Source organism: Abramis brama (assembly GCF_963993115.1).
Source record: "Abramis brama genome assembly, chromosome: 4".
NCBI classification, from domain to species: Eukaryota; Metazoa; Chordata; class Actinopteri; order Cypriniformes; family Leuciscidae; genus Abramis; species Abramis brama.
The window spans coordinates 33,762,000-33,776,014 of record NC_139966.1 but is presented as its reverse complement, the minus strand read 5'-3'; the positions used below and the strand labels follow the sequence as shown (position 1 = coordinate 33,776,014).

The following is a 14,015-nucleotide window of genomic DNA, read 5'->3' as shown; positions in this document are numbered from 1 at the left end:
ACAGATAATAAATTGTATGTAACTGTGAAAACAAAATCTGGTAAGAGACGTGAAGATTTGAGGAGAAAAACGAGAGATAGATTGAGAAATTGCCATATGTATTATATCTTGCCTGAAAATATCTCTTGCTTGTCATAGACATTATTGATATAACATGTCACGTTAATATACAAAGTGTTACATTATCCTCATGAAGTCAGAAAATAAAACATGGAGGAAAATTGAGTAGTCAGATAGTGCAAGTGTCCAGGAACAATCGCTCTTGGTAGCGCAGGGACATCCCCCTAGGAGCGCCTCCTAGCATTCCCAGAGGAACTTACCTGTTGATTGTAATCATCAATAAGGGAGTGATCCAGAATGTCTCTAGAAGGAACCCAACTTCTCTCCTCCGGACCGTAACCTTCCCAGTCCACCAAGTACTGAAATCCGTGTCCCCTCCGTCTCGAGTCCAGAATACGTTTGACCAAATACGTTGGTTCCCTGTCTACGAGTCGCGGCAGTGGGGGAACTGGGGCCGGCGGATTAAGGTGAGAATGAAACACGGGTTTTAATTTAGAGACATGAAAGACGGGATGAATTCTCCTGTACGCCGGAGGAACGGGAGGATGAATTTGGGAACTCTTAGACACCAAACATCGCAACACTCTATCCAAATCTTGGTTGGTTCTCTCGGTTTGGCCATTGCTTTGGGGATGATAACCCGAAGACAGACTGACCGTCGCTCCCAGTAATCTACAAAACTCCTGCCAGAATCTGGACACAAATTGGGGCCCCCTGTCGGAAACCACGTCCATCGGGAGGCCATGTAAGCGAAAGACGTGATCTATGACAGACACCGCTGTCTCCTTGGCAGAGGGTAATTTGGGCAAGGGAATAAAATGAGCCGCCTTCGAGAACCGGTCCACTACGGATTCAATAGCAAGTAAAAGCAGTTCATTGAAGATGAAGTCAGCAGAAAAGTAGTGAGTAGTCAGATAGTTAGTCAGTAGTCAGTGGTCAGTGACACAGTAGTCAGTGCATGTGTCCAGGAACAATCGCTCTTGGTAGCGCAGGGACGCTGATGAACAACCCGGCCTCTCGAGATGGTGAAGGGATGAAGGATGTCCAATGCGATCGCCGCAAAGACTCAGGGACCAGAAGATGAGATCCTCCGTGGAAGAAGGCAGAGTGAAGAGAACTGGATTACCGGAAACAGGTGCAAACACGGGAAACTCGATGACAGGCAGGAGACAAGAACACACCGGGAAACATCCACAACGATCTGACAACACAAGACGAAAACTGTGAGCATAAATAGGAGCCGCTGATCAGATGCAGCTAGCACCGCTGATCAGATGCAGGTGGCGCCGTAAATCAGTATTGATCAGAGACCACGCCCACATGCACATGTAACAGGTACATAAAGTGTACTATTAAATGTATGTATAGTTTATAAGAATTCCCACAAAATTGTTTTTCACATGCACCTGATATGATTGTCTAAGTGAGTTGAGTACGTTTCCCCTTTAATTGATGTGATGTCACCATGAACCTACATAATTTCCTGTTTTGCCGCCTCCTCTTCCTCTTGGCATTGTTAATGCACTGAAGAGGTGAGGTTAATTTGGGCTCCTGTTAATCTGAATTCATTATTTTAATCATTGCTTTTATGTTTATATCTTCACTAGAACTTATGTATATTATATTATTTCACTTATCTGTGTGGTTATTTTGATCATTTTACTCAATTTAATATATATTTTTGACTTGTCTATATGTGTGGAGATGAAAGCACTTGGTGATCTAAATGTACATCACATTTGTTTTATAGACCGTACTAAAGGGTGATTTTCTCAGAGGGTATATTTTCTGTTTATATATCAGGTATGTTTATTCTGTATTTCTTGCTCTTGGCATTGTTAATGCACTGAAGAGACCGTACTAAAGGGTGATTTTCTCAGAGGGTATATTTTCTGTTTATATATCAGATTTCAGAGAGTAAAACCCAGTGAAACCGCCGCCTGTTGTCCCGTGTCTGTCTTCACAACGCAGAAAAGTGATTTTATAACTGTTACACACACTCAACAACACAAGGTGAGAAAGAGTCAGTCACTTCATGAACCGTGACATTGTGCTTTCTACAATGGCATCAGTAACTTTTTCTCTTATATGATTCTGAATCTCATCTCATCTCATTGTATGATTATGATTCTCATAGGTTTTATCATAACAAACAAAATATTATTAAATTCACCTTTTAACTGTTATTGTGTCATCATTGTTTGATCACTTTAGAATTGCCACAAACACGGCTATGGGTGCCGAACAGTTTGGCCACATGAAATGGACAGATCCAAAAAAGCAACAAAAGACCTCCTGGTGGCTGTCTTTGGAAGAGCAACATTGGCAACACACTGCTACACAGACAAAAGGTCCAATGCCTTCAAAGAAAGCCACAACTGGAGGCTCAGAAAGTGTCTGACATAATTAGTGAGCAATTTATTTTCCTGAAAAGTTTTGGCAGGATTGCCATATTTTAAAGGGGTCATACACAGCAAATTCTGGTCTTTGGAATAAACTTCCTGGTAACACTTTAGAATACTGTTCCTTCATTAATGAATAACTACACAGGAACAAATGAGTAATGTACTATTAACATTGTAGTAACTACTATTAACTAACAAGAAACTCTGATTAACGAATTAGTAAGTCATAGCGTTCAGTCGGATGTGGTAGTGCACTATTAGCTAATCAGTAACTACTATTTTTCATACCTCACTGAAGACTACTAAGAACTACTATATACAGGTTCATAATTAATATTAATAATGCATAATATATAATAAGGTAATGGTTACTCATTAGTAATTAATCAAGTGTTACTACATCCTTCTAAAGGAACTACTAATAATTTGGATCAGTATTCTAAAGTGAAAAACATGATAAATACCTAATATTGACTAAAGTCATTGTAAGTTTTAAGGCTTTTGTAAGGTTTTTGATAGTAATGACTCAAGTGTTACTACATCTTTCTAAAGGAACTACTAATTATTTGGATCAGTATTCTAAAGTGAAGATCATGGGAACACACTAGTAATGACTAAAGTGTTACCAAATCCATTGGAAGGAATTGCTATTCAAAATCTTACAAAAATCTCAAAAGCTTACAATGACTTCAGTCAATATTAGGTAGTTATCATGTTTTTCACTTTAGAATACTGATCCAAATAATTAGTAGTTCCTTTAGAATGATGTAGTAATACTTGAGTCATTACTAGTGGGTTACCATTACCTTTTATTATAAATTATGCATTATTCATGTTAATTATGAACCTGTAGATAGTATTTCTCTGGGAGGTATGAAAAAAATAGTAGTTATTGATTAGCTAATAATGAACTACTACATTCATCTGAGCGCTATTACTTACTAATTTGTTAATAAGAGTTTCTTGTTAGTTAATAGTAGTTGCTAGAATGTTAATAATGCGTTACTCTATTGTTCCTGTGTAATTATTCATTAATGAAGGAACAGTATTCTAAAGTGTTACCAACTTCCTGAGAGTTAAAATCAACTCAATCTGAGTGTATATGTGTGACCATCAAATAGACTCCAGCGCATAGTTAAAATAACTCTTGGAGTTGAATTAACACCTTTTCAGAGTTCAAATTGAACTCTTTCTGGAGTTAAAATACTGATCCTACGGCGAGTAATTGATTTTTACATTGTTTTTTTAACTCCTTAAAAAATATATTGAATTTAACACTTCTTAGAGTTAACATTTATTTAACACAAAATGATTCATGTGAAAATTATACACTGAACACCATAGTCTCAAATCATTGCTTTTATTTGAGCAAATTCATACATTAGGTTTAGAAATTCCATGTATGGACACACTTTAAAATAATTGCTGTCATAAAATACTGTAAAATTTAACAGCAAAAAATTACATTTATGCAGCTAACAGAGTGGCAACTCAATTTTTTTAAATTGTATAAAACATTGTGAACACATCACTGCATTATATAAAATCAAGCCTGCAGGATTATTAAAAAAAAACCTTAGTGCAGTAGGATTGTGTAACCTGAGGTAGAGACTTATACATCAAATGAAGTAACAAGGAACAACTTCACAGTGAACTAATTTAAATAAGAAATCAGATTATACAACTCTCTGATACAACATAAAATTGTGAATCAAACCCGTATGATTTGGGCATCAAAAGATTTGAAATGCCTTAATCTTTCCGTTCCTATAACCCACATCTTCCGTGGTATGGTTTCACTCACTTAAAAAGCATGGAAGTGATCATGGAAACACGTTTCATGCTCAATAAAATAAAAAATAAAAAAACGCTTTACCATTGTGTAAAATGATTGAGGTTATTTTGCTGAAAAGTTGCAGGTTTTCATCAGAACCTGTGCAAACTAAGAGTCCAACACGATACTCAACACCATAACATTTTACCCACTTTGTGAGATTGACAGTGGCCTGTGAATCAACATGGAGATATGCAATTAAATCTTCTGAAAATTCAAGTTTCTCAAGTGAACAAATTTTGACTGGACCAGACTCAACTGCTAGGAAAGCATTCCCAATGATAAGCTACTGCAAACTGGTGTTTATTTGCAAGCGATACAGTCAAATTCTTGAAATTCTTCACAGAATCTTTAAAAATTTGTGCTTCTCTTCAAATCTCATGGTCCAGATTTGAATGAGTGGTCCAATCTTTCTAATGCACCTAGGGTAGTGGACCATGACATTATGTTTTGGAAGCAAGTTTTTTAATGGGTACAGTTCTTTGAAGAGTTTATGATGTTCAACAATAAGGTGCTTTAAATACACTGTCATCCCCTCAGTGATTGAGTAAGAGAACACAATGTTTATGATGTTCAACAGCAAGAGTAACAAGCGCCATTGCAAATCATCCTCTGGTACCAGGGGTGTATTCCAGAAAGCAAGGTTAACTTACCGTCAGATAAACCTTGAACTCTTGGTTGGTTAACCCCAAACTTGCTTACTCTGGGTATGTCGGTTCCAAAACACCTGTGAGGAGTTAGTTTAATCAACCTCCTATTGGTAACCCAGAGTTAATGCGCGCACACGGCGAGTACATTTTCAATGGATCGCCGATTTCAGGAGTCACCATGGAAACCCAGGGACAAAAAAAAAAGCGAGCTACATACTTCAGTGAAACTGAGTTGGAGGTTTTAATGCTTGCTTATGAACACTATAAGCCCATTATAACTAAAAAAAAGCAATACTGCTGCATCAGCAAAAGAAAGAGAGTTGGCTTGGCAAAAAATAACGGACAGAGTATGCGTGAGTTTATAAAATTATAAATGGGCTATTTTCCCCTTTCATTGTGACGCAAAAATTCTTTGGGGCATGTAGTAAAAATAGACAAGTATTTACTTGTTGGCCTCCATACATTTCTTAATATTACAGTAGTAATGCACATAATTGGCTAGTAATATGTTGGCTTCTTGTTTTATCAGGTGTAATCCTTCTGGAGCCAGAAGAAGTGTGAGCCAAGTCAAAATGAAACACAAAAACATTCTCCAGCAAGGTAATATTTTCTAACTTGTTACTGACGCCATGTAATTTAGTATTTCATGTAATTTAGTTTTCTATGTAGCCAATAGAAAGAAGGCTGAGGCCCGTAAAACAGGTGGGGGTCCACCTCCACCTTCCCTCACCCCAGCTGAGGAGCTGGCACTGTCCCTTAATAAAGGGCGACCTGTGGTCGATGGGATTCCAGGGGGCAGTTCGTCAGACTCCGCTACCAAGACAAGTGCTTAGTAAAATGTAGGTGTACCATATTAATACTTATGATTTATTGATGTTTTCACTGTTTTTGTCAGTGTTTTAATAAAGAAAATCATCAACACTGTCACCATTTTAAAAAAGCATTTTGAATGCATTTTACAGTCATTGATTCACTTGTGCAGTATGCATGCTGCTTTGACTGCATATGCTGTATACTGTAATCTTATTACTAGTACTTTTAGATGTTCCTAATGTCCTTCTTTATTAGTTGTATTTGTTTAAGAATATACATTGAGTATTGAATATGCATGATTATCTTAATTTAATTATCTTGCAGTTGCTGATGGCCACATTGTATTATTGGATCCTCCTGCAACACCACACTCTGTCACAGTTGTAAGTGATTATTGTCTTTAGGTTTCTGTTTGCTAGACCAAGCATCCTTCCTTATTTTCACTGTAGGATGACGATGAAGAGACCACTTCTGCTGTGACAGAAACAGAAACTGTGGGGAGGCCCATAGAGGTATGATACATAGAATGCATTCCCCCTTTTTTACATAAGAGAATAAATAAATTGTCATTGTCATTTTACAGAATATGGCAGGAGATTTTAATACAGATGAGGGTCCATCTACCTCCACACAGAATCTTAGCAGTGTAAGAAATGTTCTGCAGTTCTCCTTCCTCATTTAAATATTTGGTCTGTGTTTGTATTACAGACTTTATCAGTCATGTTTAATTATTCTGTCTTTCTAGTTGCCTGCCAAAGAGCTGTATAAGGTCCACCTTCAAAAGCAAATCAGAAAAAGTGACATGGAGATGGATCTTATACAGCTTCAAATGGAGGAGAAAAGGCTTAACCTAAAAAAGGCCAGACTTGAAATTTAATTGCTGGAGCACCAGCTTAAGGTGGGAAACAGTATGTGAACATTAATCTGTCATTTGTTTGTGAAGAACAACACAAGCAGCTGTGATGTCACATGCCCTTTCTGGGCTGACCCTGAGCCCACGTAGGCACTGAAACCTTGCCTTCAGGATGCCTATGGTCATTTCCACCTTGACCCGTGTTCTGCTGTGGGCCAGGTTGAATTGTGCCTGTGGTCCAGGCTCAGGTTCAGGGTACGGTGTCATCATATAGGGCAGACAAGGGTACCCTCTGTCCCCCAGCAAGTAACCATTGAAGTGTCCTATAAAGGTAGTTAAAGTGTATAATTGCATTAAAAAAAACATAAAAAAAAAAAAAAAACATTGTGTAAGGCAAAACATACCCTGTTGAAATTTGTGGCACAATGATGACTCCCTAAACATTCTGGCATCATGTACAGACCCTGGCCATTTGGCTTCAACATTAGTGATGAGGTGGGTTACATCACATATTACATAGTTAGTGGGGACCAGTAATGAGGGTGATTTAATGGTTTAAACACCCAAACATTTAGCACCCAAAAAATCTATTGTCACCTGCACATTGATGCTATGGATTGACTTCCTATTAACATAGTCTCCTTCATTGACTGAAGGAGCTTTAATGGGAATGTGGGTTCCATCAATGCACCCAATCACATTTGGGAACCCTGAAATTGAAAGTTATATAATTAGAAACATTTAAAATTATTGTGACTGTATACAGTATGGATAGATTAAGTAGTGCTATGTAACTAAAATGGTCTGTCATAGAATATCATAGAACGGACAAACCCGCCACTCTGTGGAATTCCTCTTTAATGACCCTCAGTGGTTTATGGCCAGGGAACTGCACAAAAGTGTGTAGGAACCGTTTGAGTGCAATGCATACTGTACGAACAGCCCTACACACAGTTGCCTTTCCCACATGCTCTGCATCGCCTATTGTATACAAAAAACTCCCCGTCGCAAAAAAGCGAAGGGCAATGCACAAAATGTGCTCCGTGTTAAGCGCTAATCCGTTTGCTGTGTATGGGTTCAAAATCTTCGTTAAATAAATTAACGATTCTTTTGAAAAACCGTAACGCTCCCGCAAATATTCATTTGAATACGAAAACACATCGATACGTGGTCGTATCACCCTCTCACGGCGGAAAAGATTTCGTATTATCTGTGCTTCCACATCCACTGGATCATCTTCAAAAGGGCACGCCATGCTCCATCACCTCTCTGAAACAAACTAACCCTGGAACATAACCTGCTCCGGAGCAGGTTAAGTTCAGAGAGTGAGTTGCTATGACTACTAACATACCCTGAAAGTTACCTCCGTTTTTGGAACCGAAAGTTGAGGTTATCCGCTTACTTACTTTTAAACATACCCGGATATGTCACATAACCTGCTTTCTGGAATACCCCCCAGGTCACCAAATATCAAAGGTATGCTTGTGACTAAACACGGTGTTGTTGCGATGCATTTAAGCCTATTCCTCCACAGTCAAGTTAATATTTGTTGGCTTGTTTTTAGTTTCCAAATAGCCATAATTAAAAGCATACGTCCTGTTTAACATGCTTTCTTTAGAGATTAAATGTTTAATTAGATATTCAAAAAGTAGTGTAGGGACGCAGATGGTTTTTATTAGTCTGTTTCTGACGCGTGCTTTGCCTTGAAAAATAAAATGAATTCATTGTCAAGTCAAGTCAAGTCATCTTCATTTATATAGCGCTTTTAACAATGTAGATTGTTTCAAAGCAGCTTTACAGAGATAAATGTATAATTTAAGGTAAGATTGTTTTGGCTTTATAGCGGTTCTTAAAGTTATTTTCCAGCTAAAGTTAGTTTTGATTGATTCGCTTCCGTCGCAACGATCATTTGTTATTAAATTAGGGGCCGCTAAGACGACACCATTCTCTCTACACAAACTTTAAACACGAACCTGTGAGAAACGCTGATGGCGTTCACATGCGCATTAAGAACTGGTTCTATAGTTATGTGCGTTTGAATATATGTGCGCAGGTTTGTAATTCCCTACAGACCAAGCCTAAACAAAGTACTGGTGTTTCCTTATAATTTTTGATACAGAATTTTATTTTATTTTATCAATTTGGGGTAGGTACGCAAATTGAGTTTTCCCGACGACGCTTTATCTGTAGAGTGGTAAAGGGATCCTCCATAGGGAGAGACTAGTTGGCACTTCAGCACTGCGTTGACATCAGGTTCAGGCGAAGGTCCTTCGTCAGATCTGGATATGGCCTGGATGCGGCAGGCTGCGGGAAAACCTCGGGATAAACAAAGACACTAAAATTAGCGTAGATGCCATTCTTCCTATGATGTAACGAGTACATCAGGATTTATGGGAAGTGTTCCCGGTTCCAGCTGACCTAATCTATGCAGCCTAACATTGAATTATAGAAGTCTATAATGTATTATGTGAATGCTAGGTCAAAGAGATGTGTCTTTAATCTAGCTTTGAACTGATAGAGTGTGTCTGCTTCCCGGACAATGGTAGGAAGTCTGTTCCAAAGTTTTGGTGGTAAATAGGAAAAGGATCTACCGCCAGCAGTCGATTTTGATATTCTAGGTATTATCAACTGGCCAGAATTTTGAGATTGCAATAGACGTGAAGGACTATAATGTGTTAAGAGCTCACTCAAGTACTGTGGAGCTAAACCATTTAGTGCTTTGTAAGTAATCAGCAATATTTTAAAATTGATGCGATGTTTAATAGGGAGCCAATGCAGTTTTGACAGAACTGGGCTAATATGGTCATACTTCCTGGTTCTGGTAAGAACTCGAGCTGCTGCGTTTTGAACTAGCTGTAGTTTGTTTATTAAGTGTGCAGGGCAACCACCCAGTAGAGCATTACAATAATCTAGCCTTGATGTCATGAATGCATGAACTAATTGTTCCGCATTTGTCAATGAGAGCATATGGCGTAATTTAGATATATTTTTAAGATGGAAAAATGCGGTTTTACAGATACTAGACACGTGACTTTCAAATGAAAGATTGGTATCAAAGAGCACACCCAGGTTCCTAACCGACGACGAAGACTTAACAGAGCAGCCATCAAGTGTTAGACAGTATTCTAGATTATTACGTGAGGAAGTTTTTTGTCCAATAATTAGAATCTCAGTTTTTTCAGAATTTAGAAGTAGGAAATTACGAGTCATCCAATTTTTTATATCAGCTATGCATTCCGTTAATTTTGTGAATTGGTAAGTTTCATTAGGTTTTGAAGAAATATAGAGCTGAGTATCGTCGGCATAATAGTGAAAGTTAATTCCATGTTTCCTAATGATATCTCCTAATGGTAGCATGTACAGAGTGAACAGCAGCGGTCCTAGTACTGAGCCTTGAGGGTACGCCATACTGAACTTGTGATCGATAAGACATCTCTTCATTTACTGCTACAAACTGATAACGGTCAGATAAGTATGATTTAAACCATGCTAGTGCAATTCCACTAATGCCAACATAGTTTTCTAGTCTATTTAAAAGAATGTTGTGGTCAATGGTGTCAAATGCAGCACTAAGATCGAGTAACACTAATAGAGAGATACAACCACGATCGGATGATAAGAGCAAATCATTTGTGACTCTAATGAGGGCAGTCTCAGTACTATGGTACGGTCTAAACCCGGACTGGAAATCCTCGCAGATATCATTTCTTTCAATAAAGGAACACAGTTGTGAAGATACTGCTTTTTCTAATATCTTTGACAGAAAAGGTAGATTTGAGATCGGCCTGTAATTGACTAATTCTGTAGGATCAAGTTGCGTTTTTTTAACAAGCGGTTTAATCATAGCCAACTTAACGTTTTTTGGTACGTATCCTAGAGACAAAGACGAATTAATGATATTAAGAAGAGGATCTATGACCTCTGGAAGCATCTCTTTTCAGTAGCTTAGTCGGTATAGGGTCTAACATACATGTTGTAGATTTAGATGATTTAACGAGTTTAGTAAATTCTTCATCTTCTATAGCAACGAATGAATCAAATTTTTCCTCAGGGAGACTACAATGCACTGCCTGATGCGATACTGTAGTAGACGGTTGCATAGTTATAATTTTGTCCCTGATATTATCAATCTTATAAGTGAAGAAGTTCATAAAGTCATTACTGCTGTGTTGCTTGGAAACTTCGTTGCTTGAAGCTTTCTTTTTCGTTAGTTTAGCCACTGTTTCAAATAAATACCTAGGATTATGTTTATTTTCTTCTAATAGGGTTGTAAAATAAGCAGATCTAGCAGCTTTTAAAGCCTCTCTGTACGTAATCGAGCTCTCTTTCCATGAAATGCGAAATACCTCTAGCTTTGTTTTCTTCCAGTTGCGCTCCATTTTTCTGGCTGCTCTCTTAAGGGCCTGAGTGTGCTCGTTGTACCACGGCGTTGGACTATTTTCTTTAATCTTCTTTAAGCGCAATGGAGCAACTGTGTCTAAAGTGCTGGAAAAGAGAGAGTTAAAAGTTTCTGTTGCAATATCTAGTTCTTCTAAGGCCTTGTCCACACGGACACGGGAATTTTTATAACCGACTTCTGACTTTTTTTACGCGGTTCGGCCGTTCGTCCACACGGAAACGCAGTATCAGGTCACTGAAACCGAACATTTTTGAAAACCCCTGCCAGGGTGAGGATTTTCAGAAACGCCGGTTGCAATGTTGTCGTGTAGACCAGTGATTCTCAACTGGTGGGTCGCAGACCTGTTTTGGGTGGGTCTCGGTAAGCTGGTCAAAAAAAATAAAATAATATTTAATGTGCGTCTCATGTTTGATTGGTCTTTTATTTTGAAAAAAGGTTTATTTTGACAGGCATTCGTCAGAGACGTGCGGTAGTTTACTATGGTAGCCATGGTAACCATCGCCATGGTAACCATCCTGTGATTTACGTTGTTTTTACATTCATATTCGAGATGGCGAAGCGCAAATATGACCCAGACTATTTAAAAAATGGATTTTCGTACATTGAGGATAAAAAGGGACAGAAACCCCAGTGTGTGCTTTGTAGTGAAGTGCTTGCCAATGAGAGCATGAAACCGTCCAAATTGAAGCGCCATTTAGAAACCAAACATCCCGCATCGAAAGACAAGCCGGTGGAGTTTTTTCAAAGACGTCTCCAGGAGCTGAGGGCATCACAAAAGTGTCTGACAGCGTCTTGCTCCAAACAAGAACAAGCTCTTCGGGCATCTTACCTAGTAGCTCACCGCATTGCAAAGGCCAAGAAGCCCCACACAGTAGCCGAAGAGCTCATTTTACCTGCTGTAATGGATATGGTAAGAGAGGTGCTGGATCAGTCAGCGGCGGATAAACTGAAAACCATACCACTTTCCAATGATACCATAGCTCGGCGGATTGAAGACATGTCTGGTAACATAAAACAACAGACCACAGCCCGCATCCAGGCAAGCCCTTACTACGCCTTACAGATGGACGAATCGACAGATATCGCTAACCATGCCATTTTATTGGTTTATGTGAGGCATGTGTGGGACGGTGATTTGCAAGAACAATTTCCCTGCAGCAGAGACCTCCCTACCACTACAAAAGCAGAGGACATTTTTAACACCCTGGACTTGTATTTGAGCTCACTGGGCCTCAGTTGGGAATATTGTGTGGGAATCACCACTGATGGAGCTGCCTCTATGACCGGAAACATTCCGGTGTGGTGAAGCGAATTCTGGAGAGGGCACCTAACGCGACGTGGAACCACTGCTTTTTGCACCGAGAAGCGCTGGCGGCTAAGAATATGGTACCTTTACTTGATGAAGCTTTAACAAATGTCATCAAAGTGGTGAACCACATAAGACGGAGTGCAAAAAGTAGCCATTGCTTTTCACATCTGTGTAAAGACCTGGGCTCTGAGCACATGCAGGTGCTGTATCACTGTATGTTGTCACGTTTTTACGAACTTAAAACAGAAATCGCCACATTCCTCTCAGAGACTAACTCCCCGTATGCAGAACTTGCATATCTTGCTGATATTTTTGAGCACCTCAACACATTAAATGTATCGATGCAAGGGAGAGGACACAATATATTTGAACAGTCAGACAAAATTGCTGCGTTCAAGAAAAAGATCTCACTGTGGCTAAATCATTTATCCAAAGACAGACTGGACATGTTTCCCAACTCTTACCATGAAGCACAGCAGCTGGACAGTGCGGCCAAAAATAACTTGAAACAAACTTTAAGGGCGCATCTCACTAAACTTCAAGCTCGGTTTGACGACTACTTCCCAGAGAAACAAACAACCATGGACTGGATACGCGACCCCTTCGGTATCAATGTGGAAAACATCACGTTGCCAAGCAACGAAGAGCATCAGCTGGTGGACCTGTCATGTGACCTGACGCTGAAAAAGAGATTTGGTGAGGTAAGCCTTTCCCACTTCTGGTGCAGCGATGTGATGACTGAGTATCCATCCCTCGCCACTTTAGCAGTCAAAACGATCTTACCATTCAGCACAACCTATTTGTGTGAAAGTGGCTTCTCTACCTTGGTCCAGCTCAAGTCAAAGCAGAGAAACAGGTTGGACACTGAGCATGATCTGAGAGTAGCTCTGTCTACTGTCACCCCAGACTTTGAAACTCTTATCAAGAGTAAAGCACATCCCCAATTGTCTCATTAACTTCCACAAATGACCTGGTTAGGTGAAAACTTTATTTTGAGTGATTTTGACATTGATTTTATTCACTTTTGTACATGCAGTTGTCATGGTCCTCCTTAGTTTCTTATTAATTTGCTCATAATGCAGTGAAAATATCTTGTTTTGTGGCCTTGTTTATTTTAAGTGATTTTGACATTGATTTTATTCACTTTTGTACATGCGGTTGTCATGGTCCTCCTTAGTTTCTTATTAATTTGCTCATAATGCAGTGAAAATATCTTGTTTTGTGGCCTTGTTTATTTTGAGTGATTTTGACATTGATTTTATTCACTTTTGTACATGCAGTTGTCATGGTCCTCCTTAGTTTCTTATTAATTTGCTCATAATGCAGTGAAAATATCTTGTTTTGTGGCCTTATTTATTTTGAGTGATTTTGACATTGATTTTATTCACTTTTGTACATGCAGTTGTCATGGTCCTCCTTAGTTTCTTATTAATTTGCTCTGAATAGAGTAAAAATATCTTGTTATGTGGCCTTATTTATTTAATTAACTTTTGTACATGCGGTTGTCAGGGTCCAGTTACTTATTAATATGCTCTGAAATGCACGTTGCACGGGATAATATATGCATGTATGTAGGGTTATGTTTTTAAAAAGATGATATATGAGTGTTTTCAACAGTTATTTTTGAAAAATAAATTTTGTTGGTTGAATTCTAAAAAAGTGGGTCGCGACTTAATGACCATGGGAAAATGT

At 38.8% G+C, this 14,015-nt stretch overlaps 1 long non-coding RNA gene across 1 annotated transcript; it reads left to right on the top strand.

Annotated features, from left to right (window-relative positions):
- Positions 1-6,092: 6,092 nt before the first annotated feature.
- LOC311080688 lies at positions 6,093-7,612 on the top strand. The gene is made up of 3 exons (XR_014605677.1): positions 6,093-6,274; positions 6,346-6,408; positions 6,508-7,612. It is a non-coding gene; the product is annotated as an uncharacterized lncRNA (long non-coding RNA).
- The last annotated feature ends 6,403 nt before the right edge of the window (positions 7,613-14,015 follow it).